We start from the raw sequence: 25,326 nt of genomic DNA on the forward strand, positions 1-25,326 counted from the left end.
TTCATGCCAACTCAGTGCCTCGCTCTTTGCTACTGTGTAAAACTCTTGTCGTCCAACTGCAAAACACTGGGACACAACAAGTTTCCGCGTCCCCATTGCACTGATCGTACTACGAAACGCTCCCCAAACTTGGCAATCACCCATGCAGATGACTTTTCCGACTTTACACGACGCTCACGCTAGTGAGAGCCTTATTTATAGTTCGACGTCGCGCCAAAGCGAATGAGCACATTTCGCCTACGGCTTAGGCCGCTCTTCTAGTGTGGCTGCTCTGTGTCTGCAGGCAGCGAGGGGCTGCAAGCTTCCTGTGTTCGCACCTATATCACCTGTGCTTCCTTGTCAGAGACAGACTATCGCAAAACATACAACTCACTCCATGAATTGATTGCTACGGCATCTGTTATCAGCAGTCACAACCAGCAACACCAGTAGCAGCCGACTGCACGCAAAGAATGGGAACGTGCAGTGGGATTTACGTGAAATCGGCGCAAGGCAGATCTTTCCGACGTAGGCTTGAGAATCTTATGGGAACATTTGTACTGTTTCTAAATTAAGTGTAGGTGTGGGAGGAGGGTGCTTCCTGCGCACGAATAAAAGCACGCTCGCCAATTGTGGATGCTAATCGTTCGCTTGTATCTGCCTACACACCTCTGCCGGTTGGGAATTATTCCACTTGCATGGCAAGGTGCGCATGTAGGTGTGTTAAAAATTCTGGAGGCGCTGGGTATCGATCCCAGTACCTCTCGCACGCTAAGCGAGCGCTCTACCATCTGAGCTACGCCCACCCCCCGAAAACTAGTAGTGCTACATACAGTCATATCAACGTTACAGACCCTTGCACTCCCATTATTCCGCAGACAAACACTACTCTCTATGTATCAGTGACAGTGTCTTTCAGGTTTCGTGCATTCTGTATCGAATCGTAGTTTGCCACAATGAAAGTGGCACGCATAACGTCGAAAATAGAGTTCAGACACCGCTCTGAGTAAGACGAACGTGTTGTCCACCTCTAGACTTCAATGACGTTAAGCCGTGATACCTAAGACAGATCTGTACTCGATGACACCACGGTAACAGCCGGTCCCCACACTTACATCTTGCTCTCCTTATGACATTATACATCATATCAGTCTGTGACGCTGGTTTTGCAACTTCTTGCGTGCGTTTATGTTCGCCGCGACCAACACTTACCATGCACTGACCACAAAACATCGAGGAGCCGGGGCTTGAACCCGAGACCGTTCACACGCTAAGCGAACGATCTGCCAACTGAGCTACAGCTACACACGCAACCAAGCCTGGCTATTCTCCATTCTTTGCAACTCTGATGTACACGGACACGATGGTTGGTTGGTTTGTAGCGGCGAAGGTACCAGAATACAAAGGCGCGGACACCTTCATATACACAAGAGTTCCAAGTAGTTTCGATGCTCTGGTATTACGAATGCAAATTCCGTCTGTTTTGAACGTCTTAAATTGGAAGGGCGGTCACAAATTGGTCCATTTCACTCCTTGTCGACAATCACACAGCACCTGAGGTAACAAGCACATCTCGAGCCCCATTGTGCTCTCCATTGTTCATGCCAACTCAGTGCCTCGCTCTTTGCTACTGTGTAAAACTCTTGTCGTCCAACTGCAAAACACTGGGACACAACAAGTTTCCGCGTCCCCATTGCACTGATCGTACTACGAAACGCTCCCCAAACTTGGCAATCACCCATGCAGATGACTTTTCCGACTTTACACGACGCTCACGCTAGTGACAGCCTTATTTATAGTTCGACGTCGCGCCAAAGCGAATGAGCACATTTCGCCTACGGCTTAGGCCGCTCTGCTAGTGTGGCTGCTTTGTGTCTGCAGGCAGCGAGGGGCTGCAAGCTTCCTGTGTTCGCACCTATATCACCTGTGCTTCCTTGTCAGAGACAGACTATCGCAAAACATACAACTCACTCCATGATTTGATTGCTACGGCATCTGTTATCAGCAGTCACATCCAGCAACACCAGTAGCAGCCGACTGCACGCAAAGAATGGGAACGTGCAGTGGGATTTACGTGAAATCGGCGCAAGGCAGATCTTTCCGACGTAGGCTTGAGAATCTTATGGGAACATTTGTACTGTTTCTAAATTAAGTGTAGGTGTGGGAGGAGGGTATTCCTGCGCACGAATAAAAGCACGCTCGCCAATTGTGGATGCTAATCGTTCGCTTGTATCTGCCTACACACCTCTGCCGGTTGGGAATTATTCCACTTGCATGGCAAGGTGCGCATGTAGGTGTGTTAAAAATTCTGGAGGCGCTGGGTATCGATCCCAGTACCTCTCGCACGCTAAGCGAGCGCCCTACCATCTGAGCTACGCCCACCCCCCCGATAACTAATAGTGCTACATACAGTCATATCAACGTTACAGACCCTTGCACTCCCATTATTCCGCAGACAAACACTACTCTCTATGTATCAGTGAGAGTGTCTTTCAGGTTTCGTGCATTCTGTATCGAATCGTAGTTGGCCACAATGAAAGTGGCACGCATAACGTCGAAAATAGAGTTCAGACACCGCTCTGAGTAAGACGAACGTGTTGTCCCTTCTCTAGACTTCAATGACGTTAAGCCGTGATACCTAAGACAGATCTGCACTCGATGACACCACGATAACAGCCGGTCCCCACACATACATCTTGCTCTCCTTATGACAGTATACATCATATCAGTCTGTGACGCTGGTTTTGCTACTTCTTGCGTGCGTTTATGTTCGCCGCGACCAACACTTACCATGCACTGACCACAAAACATCGAGGAGCCGGGGCTTGAACCCGAGACCGTTCACACGCTAAGCGAACGATCTGCCAACTGAGCTACAGCTACACACACGACGAAGCCTGGCTATTCTCCATTCTTTGCGACTCTGATGTGCACGGACACGATGGTTGGTTGGTTTGTAGCGGCGAAGGTACCAGAATACAAAGGCGCGGACACGTTCATATACACAAGAGTTCCAAGTAGTTTCGATGCTCTGGTATTACGAATGCAAATTCCGTCTGTTTTGAACGTCTTAAATTGAAAGGGCGGTCACAAATTGGTCCATTTCACTCCTTGTCGACAATCACACAGCACCTGAGGTAACAAGCACATCTCGAGCCCCATTGTGCTCTCCATTGTTCATGCCAACTCAGTGCCTCGCTCTTTGCTACTGTGTAAAACTCTTGTCGTCCAACTGCAAAACACTGGGACACAACAAGTTTCCGCGTCCCCATTGCACTGATCGTACTACGAAACGCTCCCCAAACTTGGCAATCACCCATGCAGATGACTTTTCCGACTTTACACGACGCTCACGCTAGTGATAGCCTTATTTATAGTTCGACGTCGCGCCAAAGCGAATGAGCACATTTCGCCTACGTCTTAGGCCGCTCTTCTAGTGTGGCTGCTCTGTGTCTGCAGGCAGCGAGAGGCTGCAAGCTTCCTGTGTTCGCACCTATATCACCTGTGCTTCCTTGTCAGAGACAGACTATCGCAAAACATACAACTCACTCCATGAATTGATTGCTACGGCATCTGTTATCAGCAGTCACAACCAGCAACACCAGTAGCAGCCGACTGACGCAAAGAATGGGAACGTGCAGTGGGATTTACGTGAAATCGGCGCAAGGCAGATCTTTCCGACGTAGGCTTGAGAATCTTATGGGAACATTTGTACTGTTTCTAAATTAAGTGTAGGTGTGGGAGGAGGGTGCTTCCTGCGCACGAATAAAAGCACGCTCGCCAATTGTGGATGCTAATCGTTCGCTTGTATCTGCCTACACACCTCTGCCGGTTGGGAATTATTCCACTTGCATGGCAAGGTGCGCATGTAGGTGTGTTAAAAATTCTGGAGGCGCTGGGTATCGATCCCAGTACCTCTCGCACGCTAAGCGAGCGCTCTACCATCTGAGCTACGCCCACCCCCCCGATAACTAATAGTGCTACATACAGTCATATCAACGTTACAGACCCTTGCACTCCCATTATTCCGCAGACAAACACTACTCTCTATGTATCAGTGAGAGTGTCTTTCAGGTTTCGTGCATTCTGTATCGAATCGTAGTTGGCCACAATGAAAGTGGCACGCATAACGTCGAAAATAGAGTTCAGACACCGCTCTGAGTAAGACGAACGTGTTGTCCACCTCTAGACTTCAATGACGTTAAGCCGTGATACCTAAGACAGATCTGTACTCGATGACACCACGGTAACAGCCGGTCCCCACACTTACATCTTGCTCTCCTTATGACATTATACATCATATCAGTCTGTGACGCTGGTTTTGCAACTTCTTGCGTGCGTTTATGTTCGCCGCGACCAACACTTACCATGCACTGACCACAAAACATCGAGGAGCCGGGGCTTGAACCCGAGACCGTTCACACGCTAAGCGAACGATCTGCCAACTGAGCTACAGCTACACACGCAACCAAGCCTGGCTATTCTCCATTCTTTGCAACTCTGATGTACACGGACACGATGGTTGGTTGGTTTGTAGCGGCGAAGGTACCAGAACACAAAGGCGCGGACACCTTCATATACACAAGAGTTCCAAGTAGTTTCGATGCTCTGGTATTACGAATGCAAATTCCGTCTGTTTTGAACGTCTTAAATTGGAAGGGCGGTCACAAATTGGTCCATTTCACTCCTTGTCGACAATCACACAGCACCTGAGGTAACAAGCACATCTCGAGCCCCATTGTGCTCTCCATTGTTCATGCCAACTCAGTGCCTCGCTCTTTGCTACTGTGTAAAACTCTTGTCGTCCAACTGCAAAACACTGGGACACAACAAGTTTCCGCGTCCCCATTGCACTGATCGTACTACGAAACGCTCCCCAAACTTGGCAATCACCCATGCAGATGACTTTTCCGACTTTACACGACGCTCACGCTAGTGACAGCCTTATTTATAGTTCGACGTCGCGCCAAAGCGAATGAGCACATTTCGCCTACGGCTTAGGCCGCTCTGCTAGTGTGGCTGCTTTGTGTCTGCAGGCAGCGAGGGGCTGCAAGCTTCCTGTGTTCGCACCTATATCACCTGTGCTTCCTTGTCAGAGACAGACTATCGCAAAACATACAACTCACTCCATGATTTGATTGCTACGGCATCTGTTATCAGCAGTCACATCCAGCAACACCAGTAGCAGCCGACTGCACGCAAAGAATGGGAACGTGCAGTGGGATTTACGTGAAATCGGCGCAAGGCAGATCTTTCCGACGTAGGCTTGAGAATCTTATGGGAACATTTGTACTGTTTCTAAATTAAGTGTAGGTGTGGGAGGAGGGTATTCCTGCGCACGAATAAAAGCACGCTCGCCAATTGTGGATGCTAATCGTTCGCTTGTATCTGCCTACACACCTCTGCCGGTTGGGAATTATTCCACTTGCATGGCAAGGTGCGCATGTAGGTGTGTTAAAAATTCTGGAGGCGCTGGGTATCGATCCCAGTACCTCTCGCACGCTAAGCGAGCGCCCTACCATCTGAGCTACGCCCACCCCCCCGATAACTAATAGTGCTACATACAGTCATATCAACGTTACAGACCCTTGCACTCCCATTATTCCGCAGACAAACACTACTCTCTATGTATCAGTGAGAGTGTCTTTCAGGTTTCGTGCATTCTGTATCGAATCGTAGTTGGCCACAATGAAAGTGGCACGCATAACGTCGAAAATAGAGTTCAGACACCGCTCTGAGTAAGACGAACGTGTTGTCCCTTCTCTAGACTTCAATGACGTTAAGCCGTGATACCTAAGACAGATCTGCACTCGATGACACCACGATAACAGCCGGTCCCCACACATACATCTTGCTCTCCTTATGACAGTATACATCATATCAGTCTGTGACGCTGGTTTTGCTACTTCTTGCGTGCGTTTATGTTCGCCGCGACCAACACTTACCATGCACTGACCACAAAACATCGAGGAGCCGGGGCTTGAACCCGAGACCGTTCACACGCTAAGCGAACGATCTGCCAACTGAGCTACAGCTACACACACGACGAAGCCTGGCTATTCTCCATTCTTTGCGACTCTGATGTGCACGGACACGATGGTTGGTTGGTTTGTAGCGGCGAAGGTACCAGAATACAAAGGCGCGGACACGTTCATATACACAAGAGTTCCAAGTAGTTTCGATGCTCTGGTATTACGAATGCAAATTCCGTCTGTTTTGAACGTCTTAAATTGAAAGGGCGGTCACAAATTGGTCCATTTCACTCCTTGTCGACAATCACACAGCACCTGAGGTAACAAGCACATCTCGAGCCCCATTGTGCTCTCCATTGTTCATGCCAACTCAGTGCCTCGCTCTTTGCTACTGTGTAAAACTCTTGTCGTCCAACTGCAAAACACTGGGACACAACAAGTTTCCGCGTCCCCATTGCACTGATCGTACTACGAAACGCTCCCCAAACTTGGCAATCACCCATGCAGATGACTTTTCCGACTTTACACGACGCTCACGCTAGTGATAGCCTTATTTATAGTTCGACGTCGCGCCAAAGCGAATGAGCACATTTCGCCTACGTCTTAGGCCGCTCTTCTAGTGTGGCTGCTCTGTGTCTGCAGGCAGCGAGAGGCTGCAAGCTTCCTGTGTTCGCACCTATATCACCTGTGCTTCCTTGTCAGAGACAGACTATCGCAAAACATACAACTCACTCCATGAATTGATTGCTACGGCATCTGTTATCAGCAGTCACAACCAGCAACACCAGTAGCAGCCGACTGACGCAAAGAATGGGAACGTGCAGTGGGATTTACGTGAAATCGGCGCAAGGCAGATCTTTCCGACGTAGGCTTGAGAATCTTATGGGAACATTTGTACTGTTTCTAAATTAAGTGTAGGTGTGGGAGGAGGGTGCTTCCTGCGCACGAATAAAAGCACGCTCGCCAATTGTGGATGCTAATCGTTCGCTTGTATCTGCCTACACACCTCTGCCGGTTGGGAATTATTCCACTTGCATGGCAAGGTGCGCATGTAGGTGTGTTAAAAATTCTGGAGGCGCTGGGTATCGATCCCAGTACCTCTCGCACGCTAAGCGAGCGCTCTACCATCTGAGCTACGCCCACCCCCCCGATAACTAATAGTGCTACATACAGTCATATCAACGTTACAGACCCTTGCACTCCCATTATTCCGCAGACAAACACTACTCTCTATGTATCAGTGAGAGTGTCTTTCAGGTTTCGTGCATTCTGTATCGAATCGTAGTTGGCCACAATGAAAGTGGCACGCATAACGTCGAAAATAGAGTTCAGACACCGCTCTGAGTAAGACGAACGTGTTGTCCACCTCTAGACTTCAATGACGTTAAGCCGTGATACCTAAGACAGATCTGCACTCGATGACACCACGATAACAGCCGGTCCCCACACATACATCTTGCTCTCCTTATGACAGTATACATCATATCAGTCTGTGACGCTGGTTTTGCAACTTCTTGCGTGCGTTTATGTTCGCCGCGACCAACACTTACCATGCACTGACCACAAAACATGGAGGAGCCAGGGCTTGAACCCGAGACCGTTCACACGCTAAGCGAACGATCTGCCAACTGAGCTACAGCTACACACCCGATCAAGCCTGGCTATTCTCCATTCTTTGCGACTCTGATGTGCACGGACACGATGGTTGGTTGGTTTGTAACGGCGAAGGTACCAGAATACAAAGGCGCGGACACGTTCATATACACAAGAGTTCCAAGTAGTTTCGATGCTCTGGTATTACGAATGCAAATTCCGTCTGTTTTGAACGTCTTAAATTGAAAGGGCGGTCACAAATTGGTCCATTTCACTCCTTGTCGACAATCACACAGCACCTGAGGTAACAAGCACATCTCGAGCCCCATTGTGCTCTCCATTGTTCATGCCAACTCAGTGCCTCGCTCTTTGCTACTGTGTAAAACTCTTGTCGTCCAACTGCAAAACACTGGGACACAACAAGTTTCCGCGTCCCCATTGCACTGATCGTACTACGAAACGCTCCCCAAACTTGGCAATCACTCATGCAGATGACTTTTCCGACTTTACACGACGCTCACGCTAGTGAGAGCCTTATTTATAGTTCGACGTCGCGCCAAAGCGAATGAGCACATTTCGCCTACGGCTTAGGCCGTTCTTCTAGTGTGGCTGCTCTGTGTCTGCAGGCAGCGAGGGGCTGCAAGCTTCCTGTGTTCGCACCTATATCACCTGTGCTTCCTTGTCAGAGACAGACTATCGCAAAACATACAACTCACTCCATGAATTGATTGCTACGGCATCTGTTATCAGCAGTCACAACCAGCAACACCAGTAGCAGCCGACTGCACGCAAAGAATGGGAACGTGCAGTGGGATTTACGTGAAATCGGCGCAAGGCAGATCTTTCCGACGTAGGCTTGAGAATCTTATGGGAACATTTGTACTGTTTCTAAATTAAGTGTAGGTGTGGGAGGAGGGTGCTTCCTGCGCACGAATAAAAGCACGCTCGCCAATTGTGGATGCTAATCGTTCGCTTGTATCTGCCTACACACCTCTGCCGGTTGGGAATTATTCCACTTGCATGGCAAGGTGCGCATGTAGGTGTGTTAAAAATTCTGGAGGCGCTGGGTATCGATCCCAGTACCTCCCGCACGCTAAGCGAGCGCTCTACCATCTGAGCTACGCCCCCCCCCCCCCCCCCCCCCCCGAAAACAAGTAGTGCTACATACAGTCATATCAACGTTACAGACCCTTGCACTCCCATTATTCCGCAGACAAACACTACTCTCTATGTATCAGTGACAGTGTCTTTCAGGTTTCGTGCATTCTGTATCGAATCGTAGTTTGCCACAATGAAAGTGGCACGCATAACGTCGAAAATAGAGTTCAGACACCGCTCTGAGTAAGACGAACGTGTTGTCCACCTCTAGACTTCAATGACGTTAAGCTGTGATACCTAAGACAGATCTGTACTCCATGACACCACGGTAACAGCCGGTCCCCACACTTACATCTTGCTCTCCTTATGACATTATACATCATATCAGTCTGTGACGCTGGTTTTGCAACTTCTTGCGTGCGTTTATGTTCGCCGCGACCAACACTTACCATGCACTGACCACAAAACATCGAGGAGCCGGGGCTTGAACCCGAGACCGTTCACACGCTAAGCGAACGATCTGCCAACTGAGCTACAGCTACACACGCAACCAAGCCTGGCTATTCTCCATTCTTTGCAACTCTGATGTACACGGACACGATGGTTGGTTGGTTTGTAGCGGCGAAGGTACCAGAATACAAAGGCGCGGACACGTTCATATACACAAGAGTTCCAAGTAGTTTCGATGCTCTGGTATTACGAATGCAAATTCCGTCTGTTTTGAACGTCTTAAATTGGAAGGGCGGTCACAAATTGGTCCATTTCACTCCTTGTCGACAATCACACAGCACCTGAGGTAACAAGCACATCTCGAGCCCCATTGTGCTCTCCATTGTTCATGCCAACTCAGTGCCTCGCTCTTTGCTACTGTGTAAAACTCTTGTCGTCCAACTGCAAAACACTGGGACACAACAAGTTTCCGCGTCCCCATTGCACTGATCGTACTACGAAACGCTCCCCAAACTTGGCAATCACCCATGCAGATGACTTTTCCGACTTTACACGACGCTCACGCTAGTGATAGCCTTATTTATAGTTCGACGTCGCGCCAAAGCGAATGAGCACATTTCGCCTACGTCTTAGGCCGCTCTTCTAGTGTGGCTGCTCTGTGTCTGCAGGCAGCGAGAGGCTGCAAGCTTCCTGTGTTCGCACCTATATCACCTGTGCTTCCTTGTCAGAGACAGACTATCGCAAAACATACAACTCACTCCATGAATTGATTGCTACGGCATCTGTTATCAGCAGTCACAACCAGCAACACCAGTAGCAGCCGACTGACGCAAAGAATGGGAACGTGCAGTGGGATTTACGTGAAATCGGCGCAAGGCAGATCTTTCCGACGTAGGCTTGAGAATCTTATGGGAACATTTGTACTGTTTCTAAATTAAGTGTAGGTGTGGGAGGAGGGTGCTTCCTGCGCACGAATAAAAGCACGCTCGCCAATTGTGGATGCTAATCGTTCGCTTGTATCTGCCTACACACCTCTGCCGGTTGGGAATTATTCCACTTGCATGGCAAGGTGCGCATGTAGGTGTGTTAAAAATTCTGGAGGCGCTGGGTATCGATCCCAGTACCTCTCGCACGCTAAGCGAGCGCTCTACCATCTGAGCTACGCCCACCCCCCCGATAACTAATAGTGCTACATACAGTCATATCAACGTTACAGACCCTTGCACTCCCATTATTCCGCAGACAAACACTACTCTCTATGTATCAGTGAGAGTGTCTTTCAGGTTTCGTGCATTCTGTATCGAATCGTAGTTGGCCACAATGAAAGTGGCACGCATAACGTCGAAAATAGAGTTCAGACACCGCTCTGAGTAAGACGAACGTGTTGTCCACCTCTAGACTTCAATGACGTTAAGCCTTGATACCTAAGACAGATCTGCACTCGATGACACCACGATAACAGCCGGTCCCCACACATACATCTTGCTCTCCTTATGACAGTATACATCATATCAGTCTGTGACGCTGGTTTTGCAACTTCTTGCGTGCGTTTATGTTCGCCGCGACCAACACTTACCATGCACTGACCACAAAACATGGAGGAGCCGGGGCTTGAACCCGAGACCGTTCACACGCTAAGCGAACGATCTGCCAACTGAGCTACAGCTACACACCCGATCAAGCCTAGCTATTCTCCATTCTTTGCGACTCTGATGTGCACGGACACGATGGTTGGTTGGTTTGTAGCGGCGAAGGTACCAGAATACAAAGGCGCGGACACGTTCATATACACAAGAGTTCCAAGTAGTTTCGATGCTCTGGTATTACGAATGCAAATTCCGTCTGTTTTGAACGTCTTAAATTGAAAGGGCGGTCACAAATTGGTCCATTTCACTCCTTGTCGACAATCACACAGCACCTGAGGTAACAAGCACATCTCGAGCCCCATTGTGCTCTCCATTGTTCATGCCAACTCAGTGCCTCGCTCTTTGCTACTGTGTAAAACTCTTGTCGTCCAACTGCAAAACACTGGGACACAACAAGTTTCCGCGTCCCCATTGCACTGATCGTACTACGAAACGCTCCCCAAACTTGGCAATCACCCATGCAGATGACTTTTCCGACTTTACACGACGCTCACGCTAGTGACAGCCTTATTTATAGTTCGACGTCGCGCCAAAGCGAATGAGCACATTTCGCCTACGTCTTAGGCCGCTCTTCTAGTGTGGCTGCTCTGTGTCTGCAGGCAGCGAGAGGCTGCAAGCTTCCTGTGTTCGCACCTATATCACCTGTGCTTCCTTGTCAGAGACAGACTATCGCAAAACATACAACTCACTCCATGAATTGATTGCTACGGCATCTGTTATCAGCAGTCACAACCAGCAACACCAGTAGCAGCCGACTGACGCAAAGAATGGGAACGTGCAGTGGGATTTACGTGAAATCGGCGCAAGGCAGATCTTTCCGACGTAGGCTTGAGAATCTTATGGGAACATTTGTACTGTTTCTAAATTAAGTGTAGGTGTAAGAGGAGGGTATTCCTGCGCACGAATAAAAGCACGCTCGCCAATTGTGGATGCTAATCGTTCGCTTGTATCTGCCTACACACCTCTGCCGGTTGGGAATTATTCCACTTGCATGGCAAGGTGCGCATGTAGGTGTGTTAAAAATTCTGGAGGCGCTGGGTATCGATCCCAGTACCTCTCGCACACTAAGCGAGCGCTCTAACATCTGAGCTACGCCCACCCCCCCGATAACTAATAGTGCTACATACAGTCATATCAACGTTACAGACCCTTGCACTCCCATTATTCCGCAGACAAACACTACTCTCTATGTATCAGTGAGAGTGTCTTTCAGGTTTCGTGCATTCTGTATCGAATCGTAGTTGGCCACAATGAAAGTGGCACGCATAACGTCGAAAATAGAGTTCAGACACCGCTCTGAGTAAGACGAACGTGTTGTCCACCTCTAGACTTCAATGACGTTAAGCCGTGATACCTAAGACAGATCTGCACTCGATGACACCACGATAACAGCCGGTCCCCACACATACATCTTGCTCTCCTTATGACAGTATACATCATATCAGTCTGTGACGCTGGTTTTGCAACTTCTTGCGTGCGTTTATGTTCGCCGCGACCAACACTTACCATGCACTGACCACAAAACATGGAGGAGCCGGGGCTTGAACCCGAGACCGTTCACACGCTAAGCGAACGATCTGCCAACTGAGCTACAGCTACACACCCGATCAAGCCTGGCTATTCTCCATTCTTTGCGACTCTGATGTGCACGGACACGATGGTTGGTTGGTTTGTAGCGGCGAAGGTACCAGAATACAAAGGCGCGGACACGTTCATATACACAAGAGTTCCAAGTAGTTTCGATGCTCTGGTATTACGAATGCAAATTCCGTCTGTTTTAAACGTCTTAAATTGAAAGGGCGGTCACAAATTGGTCCATTTCACTCCTTGTCGACAATCACACAGCACCTGAGGTAACAAGCACATCTCGAGCCCCATTGTGCTCTCCATTGTTCATGCCAACTCAGTGCCTCGCTCTTTGCTACTGTGTAAAACTCTTGTCGTCCAACTGCAAAACACTGGGACACAACAAGTTTCCGCGTCTCCATTGCACTGATCGTACTACGAAACGCTCCCCAAACTTGGCAATCACCCATGCAGATGACTTTTCCGACTTTACACGACGCTCACGCTAGTGATAGCCTTATTTTTAGTTCGACGTCGCGCCAAAGCGAATGAGCACATTTCGCCTACGTCTTAGGCCGCTCTTCTAGTGTGGCTGCTCTGTGTCTGCAGGCAGCGAGAGGCTGCAAGCTTCCTGTGTTCGCACCTATATCACCTGTGCTTCCTTGTCAGAGACAGACTATCGCAAAACATACAACTCACTCCATGAATTGATTGCTACGGCATCTGTTATCAGCAGTCACAACCAGCAACACCAGTAGCAGCCGACTGACGCAAAGAATGGGAACGTGCATTGGGATTTACGTGAAATCGGCGCAAGGCAGATCTTTCCGACGTAGGCTTGAGAATCTTATGGGAACATTTGTACTGTTTCTAAATTAAGTGTAGGTGTGGGAGGAGGGTGCTTCCTGCGCACGAATAAAAGCACGCTCGCCAATTGTGGATGCTAATCGTTCGCTTGTATCTGCCTACACACCTCTGCCGGTTGGGAATTATTCCACTTGCATGGCAAGGTGCGCATGTAGGTGTGTTAAAAATTCTGGAGGCGCTGGGTATCGATCCCAGTACCTCTCGCACGCCAAGCGAGCGCTCTACCATCTGAGCTACGCCCACCCCCCCGATAACTAATAGTGCTACATACAGTCATATCAACGTTACAGACCCTTGCACTCCCATTATTCCGCAGACAAACACTACTCTCTATGTATCAGTGAGAGTGTCTTTCAGGTTTCGTGCATTGTGTATCGAATCGTAGTTGGCCACAATGAAAGTGGTACGCATAACGTCGAAAATACAGTTCAGACACCTCTCTGAGTAAGACGAACGTGTTGTCCACCTCTAGCCTTCAATGACGTTAAACCGTGATACCTAAGACAGATCTGCACTCGATGACACCACGATAACAGCCGGACCTCACACTTACATCTTGCTCTGCTTATGACAGTATACATCATATCAGTCTGTGACGCTGGTTTTGCAACTTCTTGCGTGCGTTTATGTTCGCCGCGACCAACACTTACCATGCACTGACCACAAAACATGGAGAAGCCGGGGCTTGAACCCGAGACCGTTCACACGCTAAGCGAACTATCTGCCAACTGAGCTACAGCTACACACACGACCAACCCTGGCTATTCTCCATTCTTGGCGACTCTGATGTGCACGGACACGATGGTTGGTTGGTTTGTAGCGGCGAAGGTACCAGAATACAAAGGCGCGGACACGTTCATATACACAAGAGTTCCAAGTAGTTTCGATGCTCTGGTATTACGAATGCAAATTCCGTCTGTTTTGAACGTCTTAAATTGAAAGGGCGGTCACAAATTGGTCCATTTCACTCCTTGTCGACAATCACACAGCACCTGAGGTAACAAGCACATCTCGAGCCCCATTGTGCTCTCCATTGTTCATGCCAACTCAGTGCCTCGCTCTTTGCTACTGTGTAAAACTCTTGTCGTCCAACTGCAAAACACTGGGACACAACAAGTTTCCGCGTCCCCATTGCACTGATCGTACTACGAAACGCTCCCCAAACTTGGCAATCACCCATGCAGATGACTTTTCCGACTTTACACGAGGCTCACGCTAGTGACAGCCTTATTTATAGTTCGACGTCGCGCCAAAGCGAATGAGCACATTTCGCCTACGGCTTAGGCCGCTCTTCTAGTGTGGCTGCTCTGTGTCTGCAGGCAGCGAGGGGCTGCAAGCTTCCTGTGTTCGCACCTATATCACCTGTGCTTCCTTGTCAGAGACAGACTATCGCAAAACATACAACTCACTCCATGAATTGATTGCTACGGCATCTGTTATCAGCAGTCACAACCAGCAACACCAGTAGCAGCCGACTGACGCAAAGAATGGGAACGTGATGTGGGATTTACGTGAAATCGGCGCAAGGCAGATCTTTCCGACGTAGGCTTGAGGATCTTATGGGAACATTTGTACTGTTTCTAAATTAAGTGTAGTTGTGGGAGGAGGGTGCTTCCTGCGCACGAATAAAAGCACGCTCGCCAATTGTGGATGCTAATCGTTCGCTTGTATCTGCCTACACACCTCTGCCGGTTGGGAATTATTCCACTTGCATGGCAAGGTGCGCATGTAGGTGTGTTAAAAATTCTGGAGGCGCTGGGTATCGATCCCAGTACCTCTCGCACGCTAAGCGAGCGCTCTACCATCTGAGCTACGCCCACCCCCCCGATAACTAATAGTGCTACATACAGTCATATCAACGTTACAGACCCTTGCACTCCCATTATTCCGCAGACAAACACTACTCTCTATGTATCAGTGAGAGTGTCTTTCAGGTTTCGTGCATTCTGTATCGAATCGTAGTTGGCCACAATGAAAGTGGCACGCATAACGTCGAAAATAGAGTTCAGACACCGCTCTGAGTAAGACGAACGTGTTGTCCACCTCTAGACTTCAATGACGTTAAGCCGTGATACCTAAGACAGATCTGCACTCGATGACACCACGATAACAGCCGGTCCCCACACATACATCTTGCTCTCCTTATGACAGTATACATCATATCAGTCTGTGACGCTGGTTTTGCAACTTCTTGCGTGCGTTTATGTTCGCCGCGACCAACACTTACCATGCACTGACCACAAAACATGGAGGAGCCGGGGCTTGAACCCGAGACCGTTCACACGCTAAGCGAACGATCTGCCAACTGAGCTACAGGTACACACCCGATCAAGCCTGGCTATTCTCCATTCTTTGCGACTCTGATGTGCACGGACACGATGGTTGGTTGGTTTGTAGCGGCGAAGGTACCAGAATACAAAGGCGCGGACACGTTCATATACACAAGAGTTCCAAGTAGTTTCGATGCTCTGGTATTACGAATGCAAATTCCGTCTGTTTTGAACGTCTTAAATTGAAAGGGCGGTCACAAATTGGTCCATTTCACTCCTTGTCGACAATCACACAGCACCTGAGGTAACAAGCACATCTCGAGCCCCATTGTGCTCTCCATTGTTCATGCCAACTCAGTGCCTCGCTCTTTGTTACTGTGTAAAACTCTTGTCGTCCAACTGCAAAACACTGGGACACAACAAGTTTCCGCGTCCCCATTGCACTGATCGTACTACGAAACGCTCCCCAAACTTGGCAATCACCCATGCAGATGACTTTTCCGACTTTACACGACGCTCACGCTAGTGACAGCCTTATTTATAGTTCGACGTCGCGCCAAAGCGAATGAGCACATTTCGCCTACGTCTTAGGCCGCTCTTCTAGTGTGGCTGCTCTGTGTCTGCAGGCAGCGAGAGGCTGCAAGCTTCCTGTGTTCGCACCTATATCACCTGTGCTTCCTTGTCAGAGACAGACTATCGCAAAACATACAACTCACTCCATGAATTGATTGCTACGGCATCTGTTATCAGCAGTCACAACCAGCAACACCAGTAGCAGCCGACTGACGCAAAGAATGGGAACGTGCAGTGGGATTTACGTGAAATCGGCGCAAGGCAGATCTTTCCGACGTAGGCTTGAGAATCTTATGGGAACATTTGTACTGTTTCTAAATTAAGTGTAGGTGTAAGAGGAGGGTATTCCTGCGCACGAATAAAAGCGCGCTCGCCAATTGTGGATGCTAATCGTTCGCTTGTATCTGCCTACTCACCTCTGCCGGTTGGGAATTATTCCACTTGCATGGCAAGGTGCGCATGTAGGTGTGTTAAATATTATGGAGGCGCTGGGTATCGATCCCAGTACCTCTCGCACACTAAGCGAGCGCTCTACCATCTGAGCTACGCCCACCCCCCCGATAACTAATAGTGCTACATACAGTCATATCAACGTTACAGACCCTTGCACTCCCATTATTCCGCAGACAAACACTACTCTCTATGTATCAGTGAGAGTGTCTTTCAGGTTTCGTGCATTCTGTATCGAATCGTAGTTGGCCACAATGAAAGTGGCACGCATAACGTCGAAAATAGAGTTCAGACACCGCTCTGAGTAAGACGAACGTGTTGTCCACCTCTAGACTTCAATGACGTTAAGCCGTGATACCTAAGACAGATCTGCACTCGATGACACCACGATAACAGCCGGTCCCCACACATACATCTTGCTCTCCTTATGACAGTATACATCATATCAGTCTGTGACGCTGGTTTTGCAACTTCTTGCGTGCGTTTATGTTCGCCGCGACCAACACTTACCATGCACTGACCACAAAACATGGAGGAGCCGGGGCTTGAACCCGAGACCGTTCACACGCTAAGCGAACGATCTGCCAACTGAGCTACAGCTACACACCCGATCTAGCCTGGCTATTCTCCATTCTTTGCGACTCTGATGTGCACGGACACGATGGTTGGTTGGTTTGTAGCGGCGAAGGTACCAGAATACAAAGGCGCGGACACGTTCATATACACAAGAGTTCCAAGTAGTTTCGATGCTCTGGTATTATGAATGCAAATTCCGTCTGTTTTAAAAGTCTTAAATTGAAAGGGCGGTCACAAATTGGTCCATTTCACTCCTTGTCGACAATCACACAGCACCTGAGGTAACAAGCACATCTCGAGCCCCATTGTGCTCTCCATTGTTCATGCCAACTCAGTGCCTCGCTCTTTGCTACTGTGTAAAACTCTTGTCGTCCAACTGCAAAACACTGGGACACAACAAGTTTCCGCGTCTCCATTGCACTGATCGTACTACGAAACGCTCCCCAAACTTGGCAATCACCCATGCAGATGACTTTTCCGACTTTACACGACGCTCACGCAACGCTCACGCTAGTGACAGCCTTATTTACAGTTCGACGTCGCGCCAAAGCGAATGAGCACATTTCGCCTACGGCTTAGGCCGCTCTTCTAGTGTGACTGCTCTGTGTCTGCAGGCAGCGAGGGGCTGCAAGCTTCCTGTGTTCGCACCTATATCACCTGTGCTTCCTTGTCAGAGACAGACTATCGCAAAACATACAACTCACTCCATGAAATGATTGCTACGGCATCTGTTATCAGCAGTCACAACCAGCAACACCAGTAGCAGCCGACTGACGCAAAGAATGGGAACGTGCAGTGGGATTTACGTGAAATCGGCGCAAGGCAGATCATTCCGACGTAGGCTTGAGAATCTTATGGGAACATTTGTACTGTTTCTAAATTAAGTGTAGGTGTGGGAGGAGGGTGCTTCCTGCGCACGAATAAAAGCACGCTCGCCAATTGTGGATGCTAATCGTTCGCTTGTATCTGCCTACACACCTCTGCCGGTTGGGAATTATTCCACTTGCATGGCAAGGTGCGCATGTAGGTGTGTTAAAAATTCTGGAGGCGCTGGGTATCGATCCCAGTACCTCTCGCACGCCAAGCGAGCGCTCTACCATCTGAGCTACGCCCACCCCCCCGATAACTAATAGTGCTACATACAGTCATATCAACGTTACAGACCCTTGCACTCCCATTATTCCGCAGACAAACACTACTCTCTATGTATCAGTGAGAGTGTCTTTCAGGTTTCGTGCATTGTGTATCGAATCGTAGTTGGCCACAATGAAAGTGGTACGCATAACGTCGAAAATACAGTTCAGACACCTCTCTGAGTAAGACGAACGTGTTGTCCACCTCTAGCCTTCAATGACGTTAAACCGTGATACCTAAGACAGATCTGCACTCGATGACACCACAATAACAGCCGGACCTCACACTTACATCTTGCTCTCCTTATGACAGTATACATCATATCAGTCTGTGACGCTGGTTTTGCAACTTCTTGCGTGCGTTTATGTTCGCCGCGACCAACACTTACCATGCACTGACCACAAAACATGGAGAAGCCGGGGCTTGAACCCGAGACCGTTCACACGCTAAGCGAACGATCTGCCAACTGAGCTACAGCTACACACACGACCAACCCTGGCTATTCTCCATTCTTCGCGACTCTGATGTGCACGGACACGATGGTTGGTTGGTTTGTAGCGGCGTAGGTACCAGAATACAAAGGCGCGGACACGTTCATATACACAAGTGTTCCAAGTAGTTTCGATGCTCTTGTATTACGAATGCAAATTCCGTCTGTTTTGAACGTCTTAAATTGAAAGGGCGGTCACAAATTGGTCCATTTCACTCCTTGTCGACAATCACACAGCACCTGAGGTAACAAGCACATCTCGAGCCCCATTGTGCTCTCCATTGTTCATGCCAACTCAGTGCCTCGCTCTTTGCTACTGTGTAAAACTCTTGTCGTCCAACTGCAAAACACTGGGACACAACAAGTTTCCGCGTCCCCATTGCACTGATCGTACTACGAAACGCTCCCCAAACTTGGCAATCACCCATGCAGATGACTTTTCCGACTTTACACGAGGCTCACGCTAGTGACAGCCTTATTTATAGTTTGACGTCGCGCCAAAGCGAATGAGCACATTTCGCCTACGGCTTAGGCCGCTCTTCTAGTGTGGCTGCTCTGTGTCTGCAGGCAGCGAGGGGCTGCAAGCTTCCTGTGTTCGCACCTATATCACCTGTGCTTCCTTGTCAGAGACAGACTATCGCAAAACATACAACTCACTCCATGAATTGATTGCTACGGCATCTGTTATCAGCAGTCACAACCAGCAACACCAGTAGCAGCCGACTGCACGCAAAGAATGGGAACGTGCAGTGGGATTTACGTGAAATCGGCGCAAGGCAGATCTTTCCGACGTAGGCTTGAGAATCTTATGGGAACATTTGTACTGTTTCTAAATTAAGTGTAGGTGTGGGAGGAGGGTGCTTCCTGCGCACGAATAAAAGCACGCTCGCCAATTGTGGATACTAATCGTTCGCTTGTATCTGCCTACACACCTCTGCCGGTTGGGAATTATTCCACTTGCATGGCAAGGTGCGCATGTAGGTGTGTTAAAAATTCTGGAGGCGCTGGGTATCGATCCCAGTACCTCTCGCACGCTAAGCGAGCGCTCTACCATGTGAGCTACGCCCACCCCCCCGATAACTAGTAGTGCTACATACAGTCATATCAACGTTACAGACCCTTGCACTCCCATTATTCCGCAGACAAACACTACTCTCTATGTATCAGTGAGAGTGTCTTTCAGGTTTCGTGCATTCTGTATCGAATCGTAGTTGGCCACAATGAAAGTGGCACGCATAACGTCGAAAATAGAGTTCAGACACCGCTCTGAGTAAGACGAACGTGTTGTCCACCTCTAGACTTCAATGACGTTAAGCCGTGATACCTAAGACAGACCTGCACTCGATGACACCACGATAACAGCCGGTCCCCACACATACATCTTGCTCTCCTTATGACAGTATACATCATATCAGTCTGTGACGCTGGTTTTGCAACTTCTTGCGTGCGTTTATGTTCGCCGCGACCAACACTTACCATGCACTGACCACAAAACATGGAGGAGCCGGGGCTTGAACCCGAGACCGTTCACACGCTAAGCGAACGATCTGCCAACTGAGCTACAGCTACACACACGACCAAGCCTGGCTATTCTCCATTCTTTGCGACTCTGATGTGCACGGACTCGATGGTTGGTTGGTTTGTAGCGGCGTAGGTACCAGAATACAAAGGCGCGGACACGTTCATATACACAAGAGTTCCAAGTAGTTTCGATGCTCTGGTATTACGAATGCAAATTCCGTCTGTTTTGAACGTCTTAAATTGAAAGGGCGGTCACAAATTGGTCCATTTCACTCCTTGTCGACAATCACACAGCACCTGAGGTAACAAGCACATCTCGAGCCCCATTGTGCTCTCCATTGTTCATGCCAACTCAGTGCCTCGCTCTTTGCTACTGTGTAAAACTCTTGTCGTCCAACTGCAAAACACTGGGACACAACAAGTTTCCGCGTCCCCATTGCACTGATCGTACTACGAAACGCTCCCCAAACTTGGCAATCACCCATGCAGATGACTTTTCCGACTTTACACGACGCTCACGCTAGTGACAGCCTTATTTATAGTTCGACGTCGCGCCAAAGCGAATGAGCACATTTCGCCTACGGCTTAGGCCGCTCTTCTAGTGTGGCTGCTCTGTGTCTGCAGGCAGCGAGAGGCTGCAAGCTTCCTGTGTTCGCACCTATATCACCTGTGCTTCCTTGTCAGAGACAGACTATCGCAAAACATACAGCTCACTCCATGAATTGATTGCTACGGCATCTGTTATCAGCAGTCACAACCAGCAACACCAGTAGCAGCCGACTGACGCAAAGAATGGGAACGTGCAGTGGGATTTACGTGAAATCGGCGCAAGGCAGATCTTTCCGACGTAGGCTTGAGAATCTTATGGGAACATTTGTACTGTTTCTAAATTAAGTGTAGGTGTGGGAGGAGCGTGCTTCCTGCGCACGAATAAAAGCACGCTCGCCAATTGTGGATGCTAATCGTTCGCTTGTATCTGCCTACACACCTCTGCCGGTTGGGAATTATTCCACTTGCATGGCAAGGTGCGCATGTAGGTGTGTTAAAAATTCTGGAGGCGCTGGGTATCGATCCCAGTACCTCTCGCACGCTAAGCGAGCACTCTACCATCTGAGCTACGCCCACCCCCCCGATAACTAATAGTGCCACATACAGTCATATCAACGTTACAGACCCTTGCACTCCCATTATTCCGCAGACAAACACTACTCTCTATGTATCAGTGAGAGTGTCTTTCAGGTTTCGTGCATTCTGTATCGAATCGTAGTTGGCCACAATGAAAGTGGCACGCATAACGTCGAAAATAGAGTTCAGACACCGCTCTGAGTAAGACGAACGTGTTGTCCACCTCTAGACTTCAATGACGTTAAGCCGTGATACCTAAGACAGATCTGCACTCGATGACACCACGATAACAGCCGGTCCCCACACATACATCTTGCTCTCCTTATGACAGTATACATCATATCAGTCTGTGACGATGGTTTTGCAACTTCTTGCGTGCGTTTATGTTCGCCGCGACCAACACTTACCATGCACTGACCACAAAACATCGAGGAGCCGGGGCTTTAACCCGAGACCGTTCACACGCTAAGCGAACGATCTGCCAACTGAGCTACAGCTACACACACGACCAAGCCTGGCTATTCTCCATTCTTTGCGACTCTGATGTGCACGGACACGATGGTTGGTTGGTTTGTAGCGGCGAAGGTACCAGAATACAAAGGCGCGGACACGTTCATATACACAAGAGTTCCAAGTAGTTTCGATGCTCTGGTATTACGAATGCAAATTCCGTCTGTTTTGAACGTCTTAAATTGAAAGGGCGGTGACAAATTGGTCCATTTCACTCCTTGTCGACAATCACACAGCACCTGAGGTAACAAGCACATCTCGAGCCCCATTGTGCTCTCCATTGTTCATGCCAACTCAGTGCCTCGCTCTTTGCTACTGTGTAAAACTCTTGTCGTCCAACTGCAAAACACTGGGACACAACAAGTTTCCGCGTCCCCATTGCACTGATCGTACTACGAAACGCTCCCCAAACTTGGCAATCACCCATGCAGATGACTTTTCCGACTTTACACGACGCTCACGCTAGTGACAGCCTTATTTATAGTTCGACGTCGCGCCAAAGCGAATGAGCACATTTCGCCTACGGCTTAGGCCGCTCTTCTAGTGTGGCTGCTCTGTGTCTGCAGGCAGCGAGAGGCTGCAAGCTTCCTGTGTTCGCACCTATATCACCTGTGCTTCCTTGTCAGAGACAGACTATCGCAAAACATACAACTCACTCCATGAATTGATTGCTACGGCATCTGTTATCAGCAGTCACAACCAGCAACACCAGTAGCAGCCGACTGACGCAAAGAATGGGAACGTGCAGAGGGATTTACGTGAAATCGGCGCAAGGCAGATCTTTCCGACGTAGGCTTGAGAATCTTATGGGAACATTTGTACTGTTTCTAAATTAAGTGTAGGTGTGGGAGGAGGGTGCTTCCTGCGCACGAATAAAAGCACGCTCGCCAATTGTGGATGCTAATCGTTCGCTTGTATCTGCCTACACACCTCTGCCGGTTGGGAATAATTCCACTTGCATGGCAAGGTGCGCATGTAGGTGTGTTAAAAATTCTGGAGGCGCTGGGTATCGATCCCAGTACCTCTCGCACGCTAAGCGAGCGCTCTACCATCTGAGCTACGTTCACCCCCCCCGATAACTAATAGTGCTACATACAGTCATATCAACGTTACAGACCCTTGCACTCCCATTATTCCGCAGACAAACACTACTCTCTATGTATCAGTGAGAGTGTCTTTCAGGTTTCGTGCATTCTGAATCGAATCGTAGTTGGCCACAGTGAAAGTGGCACGCATAACGTCGAAAATAGAGTTCAGACACCGCTCTGAGTAAGACGAACGTGTTGTCCACCTCTAGACTTCAATGACGTTAAGCCGTGATACCTAAGACAGATCTGCACTCGATGACACCACGATAACAGCCGGTCCCCACACATACATCATGCTCTCCTTATGACAGTATACATCATATCAGTCTGTGACGCTGGTTTTGCAACTTCTTGCGTGCGTTTATGTTCGCCGCGACCAACACTTACCATGCACTGACCACAAAACGTGGAGGAGCCGGGGCTTGAACCCGAGACCGTTCACACGCTAAGCGAATGATCTGCCAACTGAGCTACAGCTACACACACGACCAAGCCTGGCTATTCTCCATTCTTTGCGACTCTGATGTGCACGGACACGATGGTTGGTTGGTTTGTAGCGGCGAAGGTACCAGAATACAAAGGCGCGGACACGTTCATATACACAAGAGTTCCAAGTAGTTTCGATGCTCTGGTATTACGAATGCAAATTCCGTCTGTTTTGAACGTCTTAAATTGAAAGGGCGGTCACAAATTGGACCATTTCACTCCTTGTCCACAATCACACAGCACCTGAGGTAACAAGCACATCTCGAGCCCCATTGTGCTCTCCATTGTTCATGCCAACTCAGTGCCTCGCTCTTTGCTACTGTGTAAAACTCTTGTCGTCCAACTGCAAAACACTGGGACACAACAAGTTTCCGCGTCCCCATTGCACTGATCGTACTACGAAACGCTCCCCAAACTTGGCAATCACCCATGCAGAAAACTTTTCCGACTTTACACGACGCTCACGCTAGTGACAGCCTTATTTATAGTTCGACGTCGCGCCAAAGCGAATGAGCACATTTCGCCTACGGCTTAGGCCGCTCTTCTAGTGTGGCTGCTCTGTGTCTGCAGGCAGCGAGAGGCTGCAAGCTTCCTGTGTTCGCACCTATATCACCTGTGCTTCCTTGTCAGAGAAAGACTATCGCAAAACATACAACTCACTCCATGAATTGATTGCTACGGCATCTGTTATCAGCAGTCACAACCAGCAACACCAGTAGCAGCCGACTGACGCAAAGAATGGGAACGTGCAGTGGGATTTACGTGAAATCGGCGCAAGGCAGATCTTTCCGACGTAGGCTTGAGAATCTTATGGGAACATTTGTACTGTTTCTAAATTAAGTGTAGGTGTGGGAGGAGGGTGCTTCCTGCGCACGAATAAAAGCACGCTCGCCAATTGTGGATGCTAATCGTTCGCTTCTATCTGCCTACACACCTCTGCCGGTTGGGAATTATTCCACTTGCATGGCAAGGTGCGCATGTAGGTGTGTTAAAAATTCTGGAGGCGCTGGGTATCGATCCTAGTACCTCTCGCACGCTAAGCGAGCGCTCTACCATCTGAGCTACGCCCACCCCCCCCCCCCCCCCCCCCCGATAACTAATAGTGCTACATACAGTCATATCAACGTTACAGACCCTTGCACTCCCATTATTCCGCAGACAAACACTACTCTCTATGTATCAGTGAGAGTGTCTTTCAGGTTTCGTGCATTCTGTATCGAATCGTAGTTGGCCACAATGAAAGTGGCACGCATAACGTCGAAAATAGAGTTCAGACACCGCTCTGAGTAAGGCGAACGTGTTGTCCACCTCTAGACTTCAATGACGTTAAGCCGTGATACCTAAGACAGATCTGCACTCGATGACACCACGATAACAGCCGGTCCCCACACATACATCATGCTCTCCTTATGACAGTATACATCATATCAGTCTGTGACGCTGGTTTTGCAACTTCTAGCGTGCGTTTATGTTCGCCGCGACCAACACTTACCATGCACTGACCACAAAACATGGAGGAGCCGGGGCTTGAACCCGAGACCGTTCACACGCTAAGCGAACGATCTGCCAACTGAGCTACAGCTACACACACGACCAAGCCTGGCTGTTCTCCATTCTTTGCGACTCTGATGTGCACGGACACGATGGTTGGTTGGTTTGTAGCGGCGAAGGTACCAGAATACAAAGGCGCGGACACGTTCATATACACAAGAGTTCCTAGTAGTTTCGATGCTCTGGTATTACGAATGCAAATTCCGTCTGTTTTGAACGTCTTAAATTGAAAGGGCGGTCACAAATTGGTCCATTTCACTCCTTGTCGACAATCACACAGCACCTGAGGTAACAAGCACATCTCGAGCCCCATTGTGCTCTCCATTGTTCATGCCAACTCAGTGCCTCGCTCTTTGCTACTGTGTAAAACTCTTGTCGTCC

At 49.0% G+C, this 25,326-nt stretch overlaps 10 non-coding genes across 10 annotated transcripts; all 10 read right to left on the reverse strand.

Moving 5' to 3' along the window:
- Window positions 1-712: 712 nt before the first annotated feature.
- Trnaa-agc (transfer RNA alanine (anticodon AGC)) lies at window positions 713-786 on the reverse strand. Its single transcript has one exon. It is a non-coding gene; the product is annotated as a tRNA-Ala (tRNA).
- A 3,080-nt stretch (window positions 787-3,866) lies between these two features.
- Trnaa-agc (transfer RNA alanine (anticodon AGC)) lies at window positions 3,867-3,940 on the reverse strand. The gene has a single exon. It is a non-coding gene; the product is annotated as a tRNA-Ala (tRNA).
- A 3,081-nt stretch (window positions 3,941-7,021) lies between these two features.
- Window positions 7,022-7,095, reverse strand: Trnaa-agc (transfer RNA alanine (anticodon AGC)). Its single transcript has one exon. It is a non-coding gene; the product is annotated as a tRNA-Ala (tRNA).
- Window positions 7,096-8,599: 1,504 nt separating this feature from the next.
- Trnaa-agc (transfer RNA alanine (anticodon AGC)) lies at window positions 8,600-8,672 on the reverse strand. The gene has a single exon. It is a non-coding gene; the product is annotated as a tRNA-Ala (tRNA).
- A 1,516-nt stretch (window positions 8,673-10,188) lies between these two features.
- On the reverse strand, window positions 10,189-10,262 carry Trnaa-agc (transfer RNA alanine (anticodon AGC)). The gene has a single exon. It is a non-coding gene; the product is annotated as a tRNA-Ala (tRNA).
- Window positions 10,263-13,341: 3,079 nt separating this feature from the next.
- Window positions 13,342-13,415, reverse strand: Trnaa-ggc (transfer RNA alanine (anticodon GGC)). The gene has a single exon. It is a non-coding gene; the product is annotated as a tRNA-Ala (tRNA).
- Window positions 13,416-14,918: 1,503 nt separating this feature from the next.
- Window positions 14,919-14,992, reverse strand: Trnaa-agc (transfer RNA alanine (anticodon AGC)). The gene has a single exon. It is a non-coding gene; the product is annotated as a tRNA-Ala (tRNA).
- A 1,502-nt stretch (window positions 14,993-16,494) lies between these two features.
- Window positions 16,495-16,568, reverse strand: Trnat-agu (transfer RNA threonine (anticodon AGU)). The gene has a single exon. It is a non-coding gene; the product is annotated as a tRNA-Thr (tRNA).
- Window positions 16,569-18,082: 1,514 nt separating this feature from the next.
- Window positions 18,083-18,156, reverse strand: Trnaa-ggc (transfer RNA alanine (anticodon GGC)). Its single transcript has one exon. It is a non-coding gene; the product is annotated as a tRNA-Ala (tRNA).
- Window positions 18,157-21,237: 3,081 nt separating this feature from the next.
- Window positions 21,238-21,311, reverse strand: Trnaa-agc (transfer RNA alanine (anticodon AGC)). Its single transcript has one exon. It is a non-coding gene; the product is annotated as a tRNA-Ala (tRNA).
- Between the last annotated feature and the right edge of the window lie 4,015 nt (window positions 21,312-25,326).

This window comes from Schistocerca gregaria, unplaced genomic scaffold, assembly GCF_023897955.1.
Source record: "Schistocerca gregaria isolate iqSchGreg1 unplaced genomic scaffold, iqSchGreg1.2 ptg000653l, whole genome shotgun sequence".
In the NCBI taxonomy this organism is placed as follows: domain Eukaryota; kingdom Metazoa; phylum Arthropoda; class Insecta; order Orthoptera; family Acrididae; genus Schistocerca; species Schistocerca gregaria.